At 41.3% G+C, this 21,123-nt stretch overlaps 1 long non-coding RNA gene and 1 pseudogene across 1 annotated transcript in view; one reads left to right on the top strand and one right to left on the bottom strand.

The window, feature by feature from the left end:
- The first annotated feature begins 226 nt into the window (after nucleotides 1-226).
- LOC107000273 (uncharacterized) overlaps nucleotides 227-21,123 on the top strand; it is a 70,636-nt gene continuing 49,739 nt past the window's right edge. The window contains exons 1-3 of the long non-coding RNA XR_013398506.1: nucleotides 227-2,025; nucleotides 3,049-3,148; nucleotides 3,756-3,815. This is a non-coding gene — a long non-coding RNA (uncharacterized LOC107000273). The remainder of the gene's footprint in view (nucleotides 2,026-3,048; nucleotides 3,149-3,755; nucleotides 3,816-21,123) is intronic.
- LOC100423466 (small ribosomal subunit protein eS6 pseudogene) lies at nucleotides 20,091-20,857 on the bottom strand (annotated as a pseudogene).

Consider the following 21,123-nt stretch of genomic DNA (forward strand, 5'->3'; position numbering starts at 1 on the left):
ACCCTGGCAATTTATAGATGAGCCCAAGTGAACATTCCTCACGACCATGCTGAAGTTTCCACTCCAGGAGGAGCCACAGCTTCACCACCATAACATACAACCTATCTGCTGGCAGAATAACTCACTGCCTCTGCATCACTAGGACCCTTTCTCTACATGCAATGATGTGCCCTCTCTCCTATCCATCACTCCATTAAACTCTCCTGTCATTTTCCCTCAGGGAAACGCTGCTTTGGAGAATACTCCCAGGGTTCTCCTCACTTGCACCAAGGAATAAAACTCTCATTGATGACTGATGAAAACCTGTGTTCTCGTGGAGAGTCTTCTGTTACTTGCCAGGTGAATGAACTCCAGTTTTTTGGTTTTTTGTTTTTCTTTTTTCTGGGTATCACAGGCTTTGCTATTATCCTCATTTACAGATGAAGAAACTCAGACTTGGAGAGAGTAAGTCATATGTAATCCCATGGCAATAAGCAACAGGACTATGACTTGGCCTTAGATCTGTAAGAGCATACTCTTGGCATATAGCCCACATCTAGCAGGGGCTCAAAAAAGGCATGTTGAACTGGATACAATGTGCTTCACCAGCTCTCAGCTGGGTGACCCCTTTGCAGAGAGGCTGAATATCTTCCCTGAATATGGTATGTCCCTTGAGGACACCAATTCTTCAAATGGCTTGACAAACTCACGTGGGTGTGCCAGAAGGCTAGATGCTCAGACCTCCCTATGGAGGTGTAAATATCTTAGTCAGTGGCAGGAATAGTACTATGAATAGTCTTATACCCATGAATAATGCAATCCCCTTCCTTTTCTCAACCAAATCACTTTAGGACATATGGGGCCAAGAACATGATGCACATGTGAGGCTGGATTATGTACATCATTAGCCCACCTCCTCTGGTGATGGAATTTGTCACCCCCACAAGCCCTTTTCCATTTGACTTCAGAGGCTCATCTTGGTCTTATATGATGGATTTGCTTTTCAGTTATGGAGGACAGTGCCCTGGACTGGGCATACTTCTCAGGGTAAACCTTGTTTCTTAATGTGACTTCTTTTAATGTTTTTACACTGGAAGGGGGCCAGGGCTGGATGTTTTTTCTTTCAGGGACCACTGGCTCTGACTTCAGGAGCCCAAGGAGAGCTCCTCCTGCCAGCAACAGTATTGTTCTTGGCCAAATTTGGGTCTAGTGAAGAGTTTGAGAGAAGTTTGCAGAACAGATGGAGCAGAACATGGGGGCCCAAGGCCCTTAGTACAGAGTGTTGGGGCTGGTAGCTGAGTCATGAAAAGGCATAGGTGGTGAGATGGGGAGAAAACTCTTTATTTTTATAATTTTAATATTAATATTTTAATATTATAAAAATAATGTCCTTATTTTTACCTATCTTGCCCCTCCCTGACCCATCTTTATACTGTGGATTTAATTGCAAAATGTGGCATCTATTAATGTAAGAACCACGATAATATCTTGCACAGATTCCATTCCCATCGATCATCTGGAGTGGTCTCCATGGAAGCCCTGAGGTAAGCAGGGCTGGGGTGCTGACCTTGATCCACAGCAGCTGAGGATTCTGAGAAGGAAGTTAGGGGGCTTGCCCAAGGCTCTGCAGGAAGCGAATGATAGACAAGTGTTCAAAGGGAAGTGCTCTGACTCCTAGTTCAATATTGCCCATTTTTTCTTTAAAAAGGTTTAAAATGGTGAGTACAGGTGTGGATGTCCCCCTCCCCCCGCCCCCCGCCTCCTGCTTTATGAGCTTTCTGCAACTGGCACCAGGTACCCACCCTAACTCACCTCACCCTCTTTCTTGTTCTGCCCCCAAGTCTCAGTCTGGGATTTTGAAGCTGTTGTGTTGCCTCCATTCCAGAAAGCTTGGCCAACCAGCCCCAAGGTAGCAATTTTGGTTGAGTCTTCCTCCAGGAGAGACACTTCCCCCCATGTTCTGATCGGCAGAGTTGTGGATGCTTCTTTTCTGCAGGCACGATGGACAGAAATGTAGGATACTTGATGAGCACCCCTTGATAAAAGGTAAAATATGTTGACTGGGTCTACTTTGAATAAGTGTTTCCTAGTGATTCAGAAAAGCAGTGGAGGCTGGAATGCAAACATTTAAAGTGTGAGCCATAAGTCAGTTCCGATAGAAGAGACAGAGACTTGAGGTCATGCACCGGCATTCAATGTAAAGATGAAATGTTCAGACAACATTGCATTAGCTGCTGGGAACAAAGGAAGGGAAAGAGACAAAACAGAAGACAGTGAGGGTGGAAAAAGGATCTACTTTAAAGTAGTAAAGAAAGGTTTGAATTGAGGTTCTGCTGCATACCAGATATGCTACACAACTCACCTTACCCTGCTCAGGCAGGTTCATCCTTATTTTATAAATAATTGTCATGAAGATTGATTCATTCACCCCACCAATATATTTTCTATTATGTGCTAGCTCTGCTTCAGGAAGTGGGCGACAAAGACAAAGAATCCCTTTTAAGGAGCTTGCATTCTCAGCAGAAAGTAGAAAGACTAAAGAATTAAACAAGAAACTATCAGACATTGATGGGATAGAACATTTGAAGACTGATGTGATAAGGAATGCCTGGGAAGAGGCTGGGTATGTTAGGTCAGGAAAGGCTTCTCTGAAGAGTCAACAATCGAGAAGCTTCCACCCATGCCAAAATCTATAGAGGAAGTTTTTTGGCAGAGTCAACAGCGAATTCAAAGTCCCTGGGGCTCCACAGTGAGAGGGTGGATTTGCAGGAGCAGGGCACTGGGGCAATGAGGCCAAAGCAAAGGGCTCGGACTTGATTCCAAGTGGAGTGAGGGCTAGTGGAGGGCTTTGACCAGGACTGTAGCCTGATCTGATTTGCATTTTTAAAAAGATGTGCATGGGGAACAGATCAGAAGGGGCTGAAGCCAGATGCCAGACTGGAAGGCAATGCTGCGACCAAGCCACTTGAGATTTCAGTACCCCAGAATTTTTAGCGATTGAAATAATAAAAATATAGCCTCAAAGCTTATGTTTAATCATGAAGCCACATTATTCCCTTTGAAATATAGATTGAAGAAGCTGTCTTTACCCTAAGCTTCTCTGTGTGGTGATGAGACAAAATCAACTCCTTGGAAGTCTGTTACGCCAAATATCAAGTCGCAGCCCAAGGTGAGGTTTGAGGGGAGTGGGTGGGCAAGTGGTGGGTAGCTGGAAAAACACTTGAGGAATTATAGGCAGTTTTGACCTGACTTTATTCTCTCTCTGGGCACAAGCTGTATGTACAGCATCAGTAGGGTAGTTATGCCTTTTACAGACAATAGTGGCTCTGAGCCAAGCACGAGCTTATGTGAGTGGTTAATGTACCTCATGTGGCGTGGTTACATCATGTGTGGGGTTGTGGGCCTGTGCTCCAAACCCGCTGAGTCATGCTGCTCTCGGAAGGCCACCTGGGCCTCCTCCTGACAAAAGTGAAGCCATTTTCCTTACAAAGTCCAACTCCCACAGCTTAGAAATGATTGGAAACACAGGCTGCCTTGGGGCTTACTCCCATGGATCAGGTCAGAACCAGAAGCGACCTCACTAGGTGAGTCACCCAGGGACAACAGGTTCATACGAAGAAGGCAGGCAGGGCTCACTAGCTCCCAGAGCTCATCAGGGGATTGGCACCTGCAGCCTGGGTGTTTATATTTGAATTACGTTTGATAGCATGTTGAATTGGTGACTAATTGCAGCATTCCCAAACAAGGTACTTTAATTACAGCTTCTTTAATTCCAGTGAGAGCTCCACTTGGAAAACAGAGTGATGAGGAGGATTCAGATCTGCTTACTCTGATCCGTAAGTGCGAGTTGAAAAATGAATGACCGGGAAAGTCTGTGGCTTACTCAGTGAGCTCCTGAAAAGACACTGCTTTGTAACTCTGCTAGAGATGCCTCCCAAGGGAAGGGGCCAGTTGACAATCGTTGCAGCCTCATTCTTGAAAGTTGGTGACCAGTGCACATGTGGGTGTGCTGGAAGGTCAATGCTGGCTTGGTCTCAGCCTCCCCTCCTTCTAGCTGGGAACAGTTGTCCAGATGTCACGCGTATCTCTGGAGGGACTTGCTCAGTTAGCTTGAAAAAACAGACTCACTAATTGTGCTGTCCTCTGTTGTAAATCATGGACTGATCTCCTTCACCTCTTAAGCTGCAAAATTCAATTCAGAGCTTTGAATAGGCTTCTGATAGAGTCTTCCTAGTTTTAAGAGATCCTTTGACAGGTTTTCTGTATTTATTTAACGGGACTCTTGTCCCCTTGCTGCTAGGCTACACATGTGGCCCAGAAAACTGGGTCAGTTTCACAGGTAAAGTTTAAACATTGCCAAATAGCTTATTTAAATCACTTTTAAGTCTTTTTATTAGATAAATGTGGGCAGGCCATAAATTTTAGCCACATTATTATTTTCCATAGTGGCCTTAAGACTGGGAATCTGTTGCTTTTATATTTCCATAGAAGACAATCAGTCTTTCCATAGCCCTGGGTCTTGTCTTCTGTCTCTTTAAATGCAATATTTTCTCCAAAGCAGAATGGCTTTGGAGTTCTCTTGGGACTTTTCTACCTGTCATTCTGATTATAATAACAATGATAAGAAAGCCTTACCTGCAGTGTCTGACACTTTCATGTAAGTGATCTCACTTGATCCTTACAGCCAGCTCTGAAAGGAAGACAAGGTAGCTATTGTTACTCCTATATCCTCTCTGAGCCCAGAGGAATGATATCACGGCCACGTTTTCCAGTAGAGACAAGGTCTGCATTATCTGATGCCATCCCCTGCTGCTTTTCTGTGATGCCTGTCAACAAGCCTTGGTTTGCCAATATTACATGGTTTCTTAGTAGCCCTCAGTGTGTGTCTCATGTCAATGTCCAGAGCAGCCCTCCAGGTGATTCTCGGTGTGTATATTGGGTTAGCACCTAGACCAAGTCAAACAGGCAAACGTCCATGAAGTGCCAATGTGTACATAAGCTCTATGAGGCATTTATGGCACAGATAAGTGCTGAGAGAGTGAAGCCGAGTCGAAAGTAAACTACCTATGGTTTTAGATTCCAGACAGACCTAATTCAAATCACACTCTTTCTGGGTCTTTGAATAAGTTACATGCACATTCAGAACCTCATGATTAAATGTGATAATATAAAATGACCAGCACTTTGAAAGAGTTACATTAATAGTGGTAGTGTTTTGTCACATCATCTCTATAATCTTTACAACACTCCTTATGAGGTAGGTACTATACTTACCCTGATTTTATAGACTGACAAACTGAGGCACATATAGATTGGTAAGATTAGGTCATTGGCCAACAGTTACTGCTGCATTTTGCACTCAGGTCTTTCTGGTTCCAAACACAGCTATTGTTCTTAAAATGAGATGACCCCAAGGAAGGCCCTGATGCCCCTTATCTGCTTTCTGTGTACCTGCCCAGTGCCTGCATAGCTAGAGACAGAGAAACAACTAAGTAAACAAAAGGGCCACTACCAACGGGCAGAGATAGCCCATCCCCAAATGAGCTACCAAGCCCTGGGTTAATGTTATTTAACTGCACATTTTACATGCTTTTTTATTAGCCTTAATAACCACCACTTTGTTGTGCCCTTGAGTACCCAGAAGGACTATTGCAGTGACTGGAAAACACTAAAAGCTCCTCTTACCAGCTTCCCTCTGGCGGATTACTGATGGGGATTGTGAACCTGCTTGTTCCTCTCTGTCCTGAAGCTGCTGTGCTAGACTGAAAAGTCCTACTTGTTCCTGCTCATTTCCCACCATGGCAGGGAGGCTGCCCCTGCTGCTGTGCAGGCTGCACCTTGATTCGGAGCTGAGGAGGGCACTATGCGTGGGAAGGGGTGGAAAAGATCACCCCACGGGCTCTGAAGCAATCCTTTAATGCCTTGCTATTCAAACTGTAGTCTGTGGACCAGCAGCATAGACCATGGAGGCTTACTAAAAATGCAGGATCTCAGGCCCCTCTAGAACTACTGACTTAGATGCTGCCTTTTAACAAGATTCCTTCCTGGTATGATTCCTGTATCCATGAAAGCTTGGGAAGCATTGAGGAACAGTGCTCTAACACTGGAGATACCCCATACACTTGCATGGGAGCTTTGGAGAACTTCAAACGCCACATGGGGAAAATTTGACTCTAAAAATAATGAAGTAGGAATAGTGAATATCAACAAGTATTCCCTCCTTAATGCTTCGTAATCTACAAAGTGCTTTGGTGGATGTAGGGCTGGTTCTCTAAGTGCAGCTCCAATCTATCCCACCTCTATTTGTCTGGATAACTCCTTTTTTAGAGGGGAAGTTGGGGGGAAAAGGTCTGGCTTTGTCTCCCAGGCTAGAGTGCAGTGGCACAATCATAGTTCAGTACAGACTAGAACTGGGCTCGAGTGATCCTCCTACCTCGGGCTCCTGAGTAGTTGGGGCAACAGGGATGCACCACTATGCCTGGATATTCTTATTTTTATTTTTGTAGATACAAGGTCTTGCTATGTTGCCCAGGCTGGTCTTGACTCCTAGCTTCAAGCAGTCTTCCCACCTTGGTCTCCCAATGTGCTGGGATTATAAGTGTGAGCCAGCATGCCTGGCCTAATGATCTCTGTTTTAAAAAGAAAACAGATGTGTTTGAGTCCTGTCTCTGCCATTCAGCATAAAGAATAACTTTATGTAAGTTCTTTATCCCTCTAAGTCTCAGGATTCTCATCTGTAAAATGGGGGTAGTGACACATATGTAATTTTCTTTGCAGAGCTATTGTTAGGATGAAATGGGCTTATACATATAGGACACTTGGCCTCTGGCAAATCCTCAATAAATGGCAGTTGCATGGTTTTCTTTCTCTTGCTGTTCTTAGTGAAATTTCCTACTTGACTGAGCTTCACAGGGCAAAAGCTGAGGTTGTCCTTTGACTGTCTCGTACTTGGTAGGTTTATAAATCTGTGGAATGAATGCTTGATCTTCCCAACTGCTAGCAAGATAAGTCAGGTAATATTTTCCCCATGATATGATTTAATAATTACAAGAACCCTGGGAGGTAAACTGTATTTTCCCAAGTTAGTTTATAGATGGTGGTAGAGGCTCTGAGTTGGTAGGAAATTTGCCCGGGTCGCACAGTTTGTTACTGACCCGATGCAGGCCCACTTCTCCCCGTGCTAATTGAATGCCCTCTTTGTTTCACCTGACCACTTTCTCTCGGGCTCATTTCATCTTAAATGTGTATCTTCTCAGGGTTTAGGGTTTAACAGGTGCCATTGGTAGAAAAGAGGAGATTCTTATTGTTTTCTTTGTTAAGATTTGTAACAAAGACTAGTCAGACTAGCAGCTGACTAGAGGAAAGAAATTTCTTAGCATCTACCCTAAGTCCAGCCTACTGCCCTGGAAACTCATCCCTCCAGAATAGTGTTTCCCACATTCCAGTCTTTGACCAACCGCTTGTACTCTTCTGGGCCTCTCTGCACACTAGCCACACTATTTCTTTTCTATTTTATCACATCAGCTCATTTTTATTAAACAAATATGCTTTAAAGTGAAACTATATTATTGCCATAAATGGAAATCTTGAATCACTTTCCAATAGAAAAGAATAACAATAAACAAGTACAATGGAATGAAAACATTCTTTTTCTATGTAGGTGGATATGGTTGCCTTCAGCAGGCTATGTGCTGGGGGCCTTTCTCTTCTTCCAAAGTGAGATTAACAATAATGGTTAGTGCTAGCATGTCTCTGACATTTTTTTTTATGTCATCAGAAGGATTTGGAAACAAAGGGAGAAAAGCAATGAAAAGAAAATGCATTTGCCATCATATGAGGCGATGCTATTTAATGTTCTTTGGGTGTGAAGAAAATTATTTCATAAGACCCCAGGGGGTCCATTTCCTGAGAAACCATATTGTAGTGTGTACTATGCCATCATATGCTATTGGATAAGATGGGCATGTCTTTATTCCCCAGTTTGTCTAGCGTAGAAGTAATGGAACTTCGATGCTGGAGCAAACTGCATGGGTTTGAATCCCAGCTCTGATAATTACTAAGGATTGACCTGGGAAAAGTTACTTTACCATTTTTGCCTCCATTTTCTCATCTGTAAAGAGAGTGTACTAATAGTAACTATCTAATTGTTGTCAGAATTAAATACATGGCAAGACTCTTAGAATAGTGAAACTCAGCAAGTGCTTGGCACACCGCTTGTGCTATATAAATGCTGGATGTTTAGCTGCTGCTGCTGCTTCTGTTTTAAAATGCTGAGGCCAGAATACAACAAGTCCTTGTCTATGATTCAGGTATTAACTCTTTGCCTGTTTGAGGAGTATCGGACTCTACCCTTTCTGAGTCTACAGACTAAGCAATCCTTGGTGCTGGAGTCTCATCTGAAAGGAAGAACAGGGGAGCTGGAAGAGAAAGGCTCCAAAGAATCAGGGCATCTCTCAGCAGGGAGCTGGCATGTGTTTCTCTCCTGTTGTATACCAGGCACTTTGACATGCCATTTCTCTATTTTTTTCCCATTAAATAGTGGTTGGTGCTATTTTCTAAATATTTCCTCTTCTTCTGCCTTCCATGATAATGGTATGACTTCCCTTCCCATAACAAATTAGGCATATTGCCCATGTGATTTTCTGTGGGCAATGAAATGTGAGTCAAAATAACATGTGTCATAGCCAGCAGAAACTTTCAGAGCTAGTGGGTGATTCACGCTTTTCTCTTTGTACTGATTCAATAATCAAGGAAATATGGCGTTCCTGAGCAAGTCTGACATGGATGAGAGCTCCCAGTTAATACATGATGGAAAGTGTAGCTGAGAAGAAAGCAAAACTATGTTTGTTTGTTTGTTTTGTTTTTTGAGATGGAGTTTCACTCTTGTCACCCAGGCTGGAGTGCAATGGTATGATTTTGGCTCACTGCAACCTCCTCCTCCTGGGTTTAAGCAATTTTCCTGCCTCAACCTCCCGAGTAGCTGGGATTACAGGTGTCTGCCACCACGCCCGGCTAGTTTTTACATTTTTAGTAGAGACAGGATTTCACTATGTTGGCCAGGCTGGTCTTGAACTCCTGACTTCCCAAAGTGCTGGGATTACAGGCATGAGCCACTGCTCCTGGCAAAACTATGTTGTTTTAAGCCACTGAAATTTTGTTTACTACTACATCAAAACCTACCCTATTGTGTCTGATACAAAACCCTAGGTGCAGATATACACCAAAATTCTTTTTTAATTACTTTTTCCAAAATTTTTAATTTTTGTGGGTGCATTGTAGGTGTATATACTTTTGGGGTACATGAGATGTTTTGATACAGGCATGCAATGTGAAATGAGCCTATCATGAAGAATGGGGTATCCATCCCCCGCAAGCATTGATCCTTAGAGTTACAAACAATTCAATTATACTCTTTAAGTTATTTTAAAATGGACAATCAAGTTATTATTGACTATAGTCACCCTGTTGTGCTATCAAATAGTGGGTCTTATTCATTCTTTCTATTTTTTCTACCCATTAACCATCCCCATCTTCCTTGCAAACCCCCACTACACTTCCCAGCCTCTGTTACAATCTTTCTACTCTCTATGCCCATGAGTTCAATTGCTTTGATTTTTAGATTCCACAATTAAGTGAGAACATGTGATATTTGTCTTTCTGTACCTGGCTTATTTTACTTAGTGATATGATTTACCTGTGTCCCCACCCAAATTTCATCTCAAATTGTAAGCCAAACTGTAATCTCCATGTGTCAAGGAGGGGACCTGTTGGGAGGTGACTGGATCATGGTGGTGGTTTTCCCCAAGGTGTTTTCATGACAGTGAGTGAATTCTCATGAGATCTGGTTGTTTAATAAGTGTCTGGCCCATCCTCCTCCCCCCTCTCTCTCTCCTGCTGCCATGTAAAATGTGCTTGCTTCCCCTTTACCTTCTGCTATGATTGTAAGTTTCCTGAGGCCTCCTAAGTCATGTGGATCTGTGAGTCCATTAAACCTCTTTTGTTTATGAATAACCTTGTCTCAGATAGTGTCATTATAGCAGTGTGAAAATGGACTAATACAGGAAATTGGCACCAGCAGTGGGGCACTGCTATAAAGATACTTGAAAATGTGGAAGCAACTTTGGAACTGGGTAAGGGCCAGAGTTTGGAACAGTTTGGAGGGCTCAGAAGAAGACAGGAAGATGTAGGAGGCTTTGGAACTTCCTAGAGACTTTTTGAATAGTTTTGATCAAAATGCTCACAGTGATACTACAGACAATGAAATCCAGGCTGAGGTGGTCTCATGTGGAGATGAAAAACTTATTGGGAACTGGAGCAAAGGTCACTCTTGCTCTGCTTTAGCAAAGAGACTGACGGCACTTTGCCTCTGCTCTAAAGATCTGTGGAACTTTAAATTTGAGATAGATGATTTAGGGTTTCTGGCAGAAGAAATTTCTAAGGAACAAAGCATTCAAGACGTGACCTGGTTTTTCCTGAAAGCATACAGTTATATGCACTTACAAAGAGACATTTGAAATCGGAACTTACGTTTAAAGGGGAAGCAGAGCATAAAATTCTGGGAAAATTGCAGCCTGTATATGCGGTAGAAAAGAAAAACCCATTATCTGGGGAGAAATTCAAGCTAGCTGCAGAAATTCACATAAGTAATGAGGAACTGAATGTTAATTGCCAAGACAATGGAGAAAATGTCTCCAGGGTATGTCAGAGATCTTCAAGGTAGCCCCTCCCATCACAGGCCCAGAGGTTGAGGAGGAAAAAGTGGACCAGGCCCAGGGCCCTTCTCCTCTGCGTAGCCTTGGAACTTGGTGTCCTCTGTCCCAGCTGCTCCAGCTCTAGTCAGGGCAAAAAGGGGTCATGGTAAAGCTCAGGCTGTAGCTTCAGAGGATGTAAGCCCCAAGCCTTGGTGGCTTCCATGTGGTGTTGGGCCTGTGGATACGCAGAAGACAAGAGCTGACCTTTGGGAACCTCTGCCTAGATTTCAGAAGATGTGTGGAAATGCCTGGATGTTTAGGCAGAAGTCTGCTGCAGGGGTGGAGCCCTCATACAGAACCTCTACTAAAACAGTATGGAGGGAAATGTGGGGTTGGAGCCCCCATATGGAGTCCCCACTGGGGCACTGCCTAGTGGAGCTTTGAGAAGAGGGCCAACATCCTTCAGACCCCAGAATGGTAGATCCACTGACAGCTTGCACCCAGAAAAGCCACAGGCACTCAACACTAGCCTGTGAAAGCAGCCACGGGGGCTATACCCTGCAGAGCCATAGGGGCAGAGCTGCCCAAAGCCTTGGGAGTATCCTCTTCTATCAGCATTCCCTGGATGTAAGATGTGAAGTCAAAGGAGACCATTTCAAAGCTTTAAGATTTAATGACTGCCCTACCAGGTTTTGGACTTGCATGGGGCCTGTGGCCTCTTTGTTTTTGCCAATTTCTCCCATTTTGAATAGGAACATTTACCCAATGCCTGTACCCCCATTGTATCTTGGAAGTAACTAACTTGCTTTTGATATTTTAAGGGGGAAGGCACTTGCCTTGTCTCAGACGAGACTTTGGATTTAGACTTTTGTGTTAATGCTGGAATGAGTTAAGATTTTGGGGTACTGTTGAGAAGACATAATTGCATTTTGAAATGTGAGAAGGACATGAGATTTGAGAGGGACCAGGGGCAGAATAATATGGTTTGGCTGTGTCCCCACCTAAATCTCATCTTGAATCGTAGGGCAAATTTTAATCCCCATGTGTTAAGGAAGGGATCTTGTGCGAGGTGATTGGATCATGGAAGTGGTTTCCCCCATGCTGTTCTCATGAGAGTGAGTGAGTTCTCACTCACAGATAGAAATGCTACTGATTTTTGTATGTTGCAACTTTACTAAGTTTGTTTAGCAGTTCTAATCGTTTTCCTGTGTAGTCTTTAGATTTTCTAAATATAAGATCATATCATCTATAAAAAAATAATTTGACTTATTTTCCCATTTGGATGCCTTTGGTATCTTTCTCTTGTCTGATTGCAATGGCTAGGGCTTCCAGTACTATGTTAAATAACAGTGGTGACAATGGGCAGTGTTGTCATGTTCCAGATCTTAGAGGGAAGACTTTCGGTTTTTTCCCATTCAGTATGACACTAGCTGTGGGTCTGTCATATATGGCTTTTATTATGTTGTGGTATATTCCGTCTATTCCCAGGTTTTTTAGGGTTTTTGTCATAAAGAAATGTTGAAATTTATCAAATGCTTTTTTAGCATCAATGGAAATGATCATATGGTTTTTATCCTTCATTCTGTTGATAGGATGTATCATATTGATTGATTTGTGTATGTTGAACCATCCTTGCATCCCAAGGAAAAATCCCACTTGGTTATGATAACCTAAAGTCATTAGGTTATTTACCTGAATTTTTTCCTCTTCTTTGAGGTAGGTACTTATAGTTATAAATTTCCCTCTTAGTATTGCTTTTGCTGTATCCCAAAGGTTTTGGTATGTTGTGTTTTCATTATCATTTAAAGAAAGTTTTCAATTTCCTTCTTAACTCCTTCATTAACCCACTGGTCATCCAAGAGCATATTATTTAATTTTCATGTCTTTGTATAGTTTCAAAAACTCCTCTTATTATTAATTTCTAGTTTTATTCCATTGTGGTCAGAGAAGATGCTTGATATTATTTGCATGATTTTGAATGTTTTAAGACTTGCCTTGTGATCTTACATATGTCTGTTCTTGAGAAAGAGCCATGTCCTGAGGAGAAGAATGTGTATTCTGCAGTCATCAGATGAAATGTTCTGTAAATAGCTATTAGATTCATTTGGTTTATAGTGCAGATTAAGTCTGTTGTTTCTTTGCTGATTTTCTTTCTGGGAAATCTGTCCAATGCTGAAAGAAGGGTGTTGAAGTCTCCAGCTATTATTGTATTGGGGCCTATCTCTCTCTTTAGCTCCAATAATATTTGCTTTATATATCTAGATGCTCCAGTTTTGGGTGCATAGATATTTAAAATTATATCTTCTTGCCACATTGACCCCTTTATCATTATATAGTGACCTTCTTTGTCTCTTGTTACAGTTTTTGTTTTGAAATCTATTTGTTTAATATTGTTATAGTGACTCCTGCTATTTTTTGGTTTCCATTGGCATGGAATATTTTTTCTGTTCCTTTATCTTTAGTCTATGTGTGACTTTAGGGTAAAATTTGTTTATTGTAGGCAAAAGATTAATGGGTCTTATTTTTTCATCCATTCAGCCACTCTGTGTGTTTTGATTGGAGAGATTAGTCCAGTTACATTTATTGTTATTATTGATAAGGAAGGGCTTACTCCTACTATTTGGTTATTTGTTTTATGGTTGTTTTTTGTTTTGTGGTCTCCTCTTTCTTCTTTCTTTCCTTCCTGCCTTCCTTTAGTGAAGGTGATGTTCTCTGATATGATTTAGCTTCTTGCTTTTTAATTTTGTATATTCATTGTATGTTTTTGTTTGAGTTTACCATGGACTTGCAAATACTATCTTATAACCCATGATTTTAACCTGACAATAATGTAACACTTTGTATAAACATTGAAATGAATAAAAAATTCCATGCCCTAACTTTATCCCCCAACTTTTAAACTTTTTGTTGTTTCTATTTATATCTTATTGTACTGGCTATGTCTTGCAAAGTTATTTTTGATTGGTTCATTGTTTAGTCTTTTTACTTGGGTTAAGAGTACTTTACACACCACAGTTAAAGTGTTATAATACTGTGTTTTTCTGTGTACTTACTATTACCAGTGAGTTTTGTTCCTTCTGGTGAGTACTTATTGCTCATTAATGTCCTTTTCTTTCTGATTGAAATACTCTCTTTAGCATTTCTTGTAGGACAGGTTGGTGTTGATGAAATCCCTCAGCCTTTGTTTGGGAAAGTCTTTATTTCTCCTTCATGTTCGAAGGATATTTTAACTAGATATACTATTATAAAGTTTTTTTTTCCTTTAGCACTTTAAATATGTCATTACACTCTCTCCTGGCTTGTAAGGTTTCCACTGAAAGTCTGTTTCCAGATGTATCAAAGCTCCAGTGCATGTTATTTGTTTTTCTTTCCTCTTGATACTTTTAGGATCAGTTCTTTACCCTTGACCTTTGGGAGTTTTATTATTAAATGCCTTAAAATAGTCTTCTTTGGGCTAACTTTGCTTGGTGTTCTATAACCTTCTTGTACTTGGATATTGATATCTTTCTACAGATTTGGGAAGTTCTCCGTTATTAACCCTTTGAATAAACTTTCAATAACTTTAAGGCCAATAACTCTTAGATTTGGCCTTTGAGGCTATTTTCCAGATCCTGTAGGCATACTTCATTGTTTTTTATTATTTTTTTCTTTTGTCTCCTCTGTGTATTTTCAAATAGCCTGTCTTCAAGCTCATAATTACATCTTCTGCTTGATCAATTCTGCTGTTAAAGGACTCTGACATATTTTTCAGTGTGCCAAATGTATTTTTCAGCTCCAGAATTTCTGCTTGATTCTTGTTAATAATTTCAATCCCTTTGTTAAATTTATTTGATAGAATTCTGAATTTTTTATCTGTGTTATCTTGATTTTCTTTGAGTCTTCTCAAAACAGCTATTTTGAATTCTATATCTAAAAGGTCTCATATCTTTGTTTCTCCAAGATTGGTCCCTTGTGATCTACTTAGTTCATTTGGTGAGGTAATGTTTTCCTGGATGATATTGATGCTGGCAAATGTTCTTCAGTTTCTGGGCATTGAAGAGCTGGGTATTTATTGCAGTCTTCAGTGTCTGGGCTTATTTTTACCCATCCTTCTTGAGCAACACATTTTAGATATTTAAAAGGACTTGGGTGTTGTGATCTAAGATGTATGTGCTTTAGGGGGCACCCCAAGGCCAGTAACATGTTTCTTGCAGACTCATTAGTGGTACCACACTGATAATCTTGGACAAGACCCAAGATAATTCTCTTGATTACCAGGCAGAGACTCTTATTTTCTTCCTTTACTTTCTCCCAAACAAACAGAGTCTCTCTCTTTCCCTATGTTCTGAGCCACCTAAAGCTGGAGGTTAAGTGACACAAGCACCCCTACATTGGATCAGACCTGAAGCCAGCACAGCAGTGAGTCTCGGCTAATGCTTACTGTAACCACTTCCTGACTACTGCCTATGTTTGCTCAAGGCCCTGGGGCTCTACAATCAGCTGGTGGCAAAGTCAGCTGGGTGTAGGTCCTTCCCTCCAGGGTGGCAAGGTCCCCCAGGCCCCATATGGGTCCAGGGATGCCATCTAGGAGTCAAAAATCTTAGAAGTCCACCTGGTGTTCTATTGTACTGCAGCTGAGCTGGCACTCAAACCACAATATGTAGTCCTTCCTACTCTTCCCTTCCCTTTCTAAAGCCAGAAGAACCTCAACCGACAGCCACCATGACCCCAGGCCACAAGGAGTACTGCCAGACTATTGCTGATGTTCCCTTAAGGCCTAAGGGCTCTAAAGTCAGCTTGTGGTGAATGTTGTATGGCCTGAGACTCACCCTTCAGAGCAGTGGGATCACCTCTAGTCCAGGGCAGGTCCAGAAATGCTGTTCAAGAATCAAGTCTTGGAATTAGGGACCCCATGACCCCACTTGATGCTTTAACTCCTGTGGCTGTGCTGGTACCTAAGGCTCAAGACAAAGTCCCCTTTACTTTCTCCTCTGCATTTCTCAAGCAGAAGGAGTTTTGTCCCATAGCCACTACAGCTGGGAATGTGCTGAGTCTCACCTGTAGCTAGCAAGTCTCAGAGGCTCACTCAAGGCCTTTGACACAGTACCTGGGTATCGCTGCTGCTTATTCAGGGCCCAAGGGCTCTTCAGTTAGCAGGTGATGAATACTGCCAGGACTGGGTCCTTTCCTCAAGGCAGTGGATTCCCTTTTGGCCCAGGGTATGTTTAGAGATGTTGTCCAGGAGCTAGGGCCTTGAATGGGTCCTCACAACTCTGACCAGTGCCATATCCTGCTACGGCAAGATGCAAGACAAAGTCCTCCACCGCCTTCCTTTTCCTCTCCTCAAGCAAAAGGAAGTGGTTTCTTTTGGAGTCATGAGCTGTGCAGTCTGGGGGTAGGGGAGGTATGTTGCCAACACTCCTTTGGCTGCCCCAGCTGATATCTCAGTATGTGTATGCTCCACCACCCAGATCGTCTCTGGGCCTAGTTGAGCACTAGAACTCACCTAATAATTGTAGTCCTTATGGCCTAGACTGCCTTTCAAGTTTTTAGAGACACAGAGTACTTTGTCTCTATTTAGAGACACAGAGTACTTTGTCCCTCAGTGGTAAGGTTTGTGGGAAGTCAAATTCTGACCACTGCGATTGGTGATTACGCTCTGGGTAGGGCTGGTTTAAATGCTCCTGCTATGGGCTGACATCAACTGTGTTTGGTCTGGTGTTTCTTTCTGCTGTAGCAGGACAGTGCTGAGCTTATTGCTTTACAATTGCTGTGTTCACCCTCCTCCAGCGCCCAGGGACACTCTACACCACATTGCTGCGACCAGAGGTTGGGGAGGGGTGGCATCAGCAATTCAAGACTGTTGTTTTCTATGTCTTCAGTGTCTTTTCAGTGACACAATGTTAAAACCAGATACTATGAGGACCTGCCTGATTTCTGGTTCTTATGATGGTGTTGTTCTGTGTAGATACGTTGTTAAATTGGTGTCCTTGCAGGGGGCATGATTGATGGAGACTTCTATCCCCCCAACTTTCCCTGCCTTCTTACCACCTGAATTCTTGCATCTAACAAAAACTCTACTGCCCTTAAGGAGTTCAAACTGGAGTGTGGGTATACAGGTTTCAGTTGAGTTAGTTAGACATGCAGTACCTAGAACCACTCTAAATTTTTCCCTGTCTGGCTTATTTTCTCCTAATCATAATCAGTCTCTAGTAAAGAAAGTGAGAAAACTTGGGCTCCGCCTCTTCATCATCTACCATCTTCTTGTACAAACTTGAGAAACTATTTCCCCTATGAGTTTTTTTCTCAGATTTGCTGAACCTCTCAGACTTGCTGTAAGAAGGAATCTTACAAAACCATTGACATAGGCCCTTGCTTTGTGTCCAAATTTCCTTGACATCATCTCCTTTTCTAGTCTTTACTTGAAGAGTTCCAGAGAGAGGAAACTTACTAATCTCATTAATGGATGTAGATCTAGGCTATGAGTTGTGAGGCCTACTGGACTGTGAGATAACAGTCTGAGTTTCTGACTTATTTGAAAAGTGAATAATTTTGGAGATCCTTACTTTGTAGGGGGGTCCTAAAATTTATCTTCCTAACCAGGACACTCTTAAGAACAAAAAGAGGTGCTGATAACATAATACTGGAGCAGTAGGAATAAAACGGGACTATCCTGAGCAAACCAAGACATAATGATTACTTGACTGCCATGATTTTATGGCCACCAACAACTGGTAAAAATTCCACGGGCAGGGCTGGGCCCCATCTTTAGTAAGAAACCCTGAATTTTGGTCTTGCTGCCCTCCTTACTTTCCACCCAAACTGTTAACAGTGATTGTTTTTTGAACCATCTCCTGTTTTTTAACCAATTCTTTTGTGAGAATTTCAGCCCTAAAGCCATTTCAGAAAGCAAGCATGTACATATACTTATAATTTCAAGCAAATTTCCCCCACAGGCACTTCATAACCCTGACTACTATCTTGATCAGATGCATATTTAATGCCTTTTGACAGAGACACAGATGCAAACTGTTCAACCCTTTCTGAGGTGTTAGAATGCTGCCAGGTCCCAGTACAGCTTCTGTGAGAGCTACTGGAATGCCTGGAGCTACCCTCTCTCAGTGTCCCCACAAGACCCAAATCTCAGGAAACTTACGGCAAGGTAATAGAAGGAGAGGCAGGGCTTATTAAGTTTCCTTCTGCAGGCCATTTGATTGCATTTGTGCCCTGAGCACAGGCTTATTTGCATACTTGATTTATGGCTTTAATTCAAATATTACTGTTGTTTCACATAAACCACTACCCTGATTTCTCTTTAAATTTTTCTTTTAACAATTCACTCAATACCACATGGAACCTAGTGAAACCAGGGGCCTTTAATATGAGGCCTCCATTTCCATTTCCACTGGGACAGAGGAGTATGGAAGATGGAGAATGGAAAATGAACTAACTGTTAAGTTTCAGAAATGTTTACTCCCACTGCAGGGCAGTCTGGCTCACACAACTGAAGCACATTCAGCTTCAAGAATCTTTGATAAGAATCTTTGTTTTTATGTTACTGATTCTGTAAGAGGAAATTTCTTTTAAAGTTGCCTCTTCTCTTCTTTTCTTTATTTGCTCTTTCCAAAAGACAGTCAAAATTTATGGAGCCAAGCACTGAGCTAATGTCTCAGATGATGGTAGGGCTAAAGATAAGTTTGTCCTGGCCCTCAGGGAGATTGTATTCTTGCCAGACAATACAGACATCAGGAAAGAATTACACATTCTTTTAATTAATTATGTATTCTAAACAACTGCTTTGCTGAATAGACATTTTAAATGTAGTCTATCTAAAAGCACTGGAGAGATTCTGAGGTTACCAGAACTGAGGGGCCAGGATTACAGAGATAAGGGATATGCAGGACAGTGAGCCTGTGACAGTTATTCCCTTAAGGCATTTGCCTTTTCTTAAACTGGAGTTATAGAACAAGAGGTAGAGAATGTGAGAGCAAGAGAGAATGTGATAAGTTTCAGGAAGGAGCACAGTGTGACTAAAAAGCTATGCGGCACTTTCATCAGTCTAACACTACAGGGGAGCGAAAACATTGAAGTCTGAGACTCTAAGAATGAAGCATCTTGGAAAACACACAAGATTTTCAGGTTGAATCCTTCAAGGGCTACATTATGGAATGGGGTTGGATCAGAGGTCGACCAAACCTCACAAAGTCTGAGAATAAGCCTCAAAGAAGTGAGTCCCCTAATTGGTTTAAGGCATTATGGCCCTGTTCTAACCACCTGCCAAGAGGATCAATGATTGGCTGATAACACCAAATAATGCCAGTGAGGATGTGGAGCAAACAGGAATTCTCATTCATTGCTCGTATTCAAAAATGATACAATGATTTTGGAAGATAGTTTGCCATTTCCTTAAAAAATGAAATATAGTCTTACTATATAATGCAATAATTGTGCTACTGGGTATTTACCCAAAAGAGTTGAAAATTATGTCTACGCAAAAACCTGAATGTGAATAGTAGCTTTATTTATAATGGCCCAAAACTGGAAGCAAGCAAGATGTCCTTTAGTAGGTAAATAGATCAACAACATGTGGTTCATCCATACAATATTATATTATTTGGTAGTAAAAAGAAATGAGCTATTAAGTCACAAAAAATAAGTGGAAGAACCTTAAATGCATATTTCTAGGCAAATGAAGCCCATTTGAAAGGAATACACACTATATGATTCTAACTGTATGACATTCTGGAAAAAGCAAAAGTATAGAGACAGTTAAACAATCAGCGACTGCCAGGGTTTAGAAGGACGAGAGGGAAGGATAGATGGAGCGTAGGGAATTTTTATGGTATTATTGTGTAATAATGGTGTATTCATGACATCGTGCATTTAGGGGAACATAGAGAACTATATGACACAAAGAGTGCATCTTAATATAAACTTTCAACTTTAGTTAATAATAACAAATTGATATTGTTTCATTAACTGTAACAAATGTATTATACTAAAGCAAGATATTAAAAACAGAGGAAACTTTGTATGTGTGTGACAGGGAGGGCTTATATGGGAATTCTGTACTACCTGTCAATTTTCTGCAAACCTAAAAAGTAAATTTTAAAATAGAACAAAAATTAATTGATAAGCAATTTACAAGTAAAAAACTAAGAGAAGGAATAGACAAATGTTCAATCACAGTAAGACACATTAACATACCTTGGTAACTGATAGAACAAGCAAAGCAAAATGCTCAGTGAGGACATAGAAAATCAGTAAAAACACAATTCAAGAAAACCTGATCTAATGGACATATGTACAACATAGTGCCCAACAGTGGCAGAATACACATTCTATTAAGTGCATTAGAACAAAATCGATTACAAGCAGAAACATAAATATCAATATAGATATTTTTTGAGAGTCTAATCTCCTCTAATTACTCAGATACTCTTATTTTTGACTGGACTCAGACTTAGGGTAGAAGCTTGCAGAGAGGACAGTCTGCATCCCTTGGCAATCTGTTCCTGGCATTTTTCTTTGGCTTCCTTCATTGTCTTGGCCAAAAGTTTAGCCTATTTTGCAGCCTCTTTTTTATTTTTCTTAGTACTTTTTTTCTTCAGAGCAATACACTGGTGTTTGTGTTGCAGGACATATGGAGTAACAAGATGCTGAATCTTGGGTGCTTTGGTCCTCGGTTTCTTACCTTATTTGTCTAAGGGGTTTCTTACAACATATTGGAGGATGTCATCTTGTTTAGGCAGATTAAAAAGATTGTGGATTCTGCTAGCTCCTTTGGGCCCCAGGCAATGAGGCACCATAATATCACTCAGTGCAGGAACATTATTCTCTCCTTTTTTAATTTTACAATAACGAAGTTGAGAACATTCAGATTGACATCCACAACGCAACCTCGAACAGATTTGTGCTTTTTTTATCCGGTTCACCTTGGTCTATAACAGGAATGCCCCTTTCTCAGTAGCAGGCAGACACAGCCATGGGTCAAGACACACTACTTCATGGGGAAACCTTGTTTGTCATTCCCACCACTGACTCAGACCACATAACCATCCTATTCTTCACCAAGAGTGTTAGCGGCAACTTCTGTTCACCACACACTTCTCATAAAAAGTATGAAATCTGCATTCAACATCAACTTCAATGAGTTTCTGGCAGCCAGTGGCTGGGAAGAACATATTCAGCTTCATCTTGAAGCAGCTGATCACCTCTGAAGTGCCACGAAAAGGTGCTCAATATATTTTAAATGAACAATTTCATTCAGGCTGTGCTGGAATCAAGCCGGATATCAATAACAAAAGAATGCTAAAACATCCCCAATTACTTGGAAATTAAGCAATATAGTTTGAAACAATCCAGGGATTGAAGGTAGAATCACAAGTAATATTATAAAATATTTCAAACTAAATGAAAATGAAAATATGACATAAAATTTTGGAGGATGCTAATAAAACTGTGGTTAAGGGGA

Source organism: Macaca mulatta, chromosome 9 (genome assembly GCF_049350105.2).
Source record: "Macaca mulatta isolate MMU2019108-1 chromosome 9, T2T-MMU8v2.0, whole genome shotgun sequence".
Taxonomy (NCBI): domain Eukaryota; kingdom Metazoa; phylum Chordata; class Mammalia; order Primates; family Cercopithecidae; genus Macaca; species Macaca mulatta.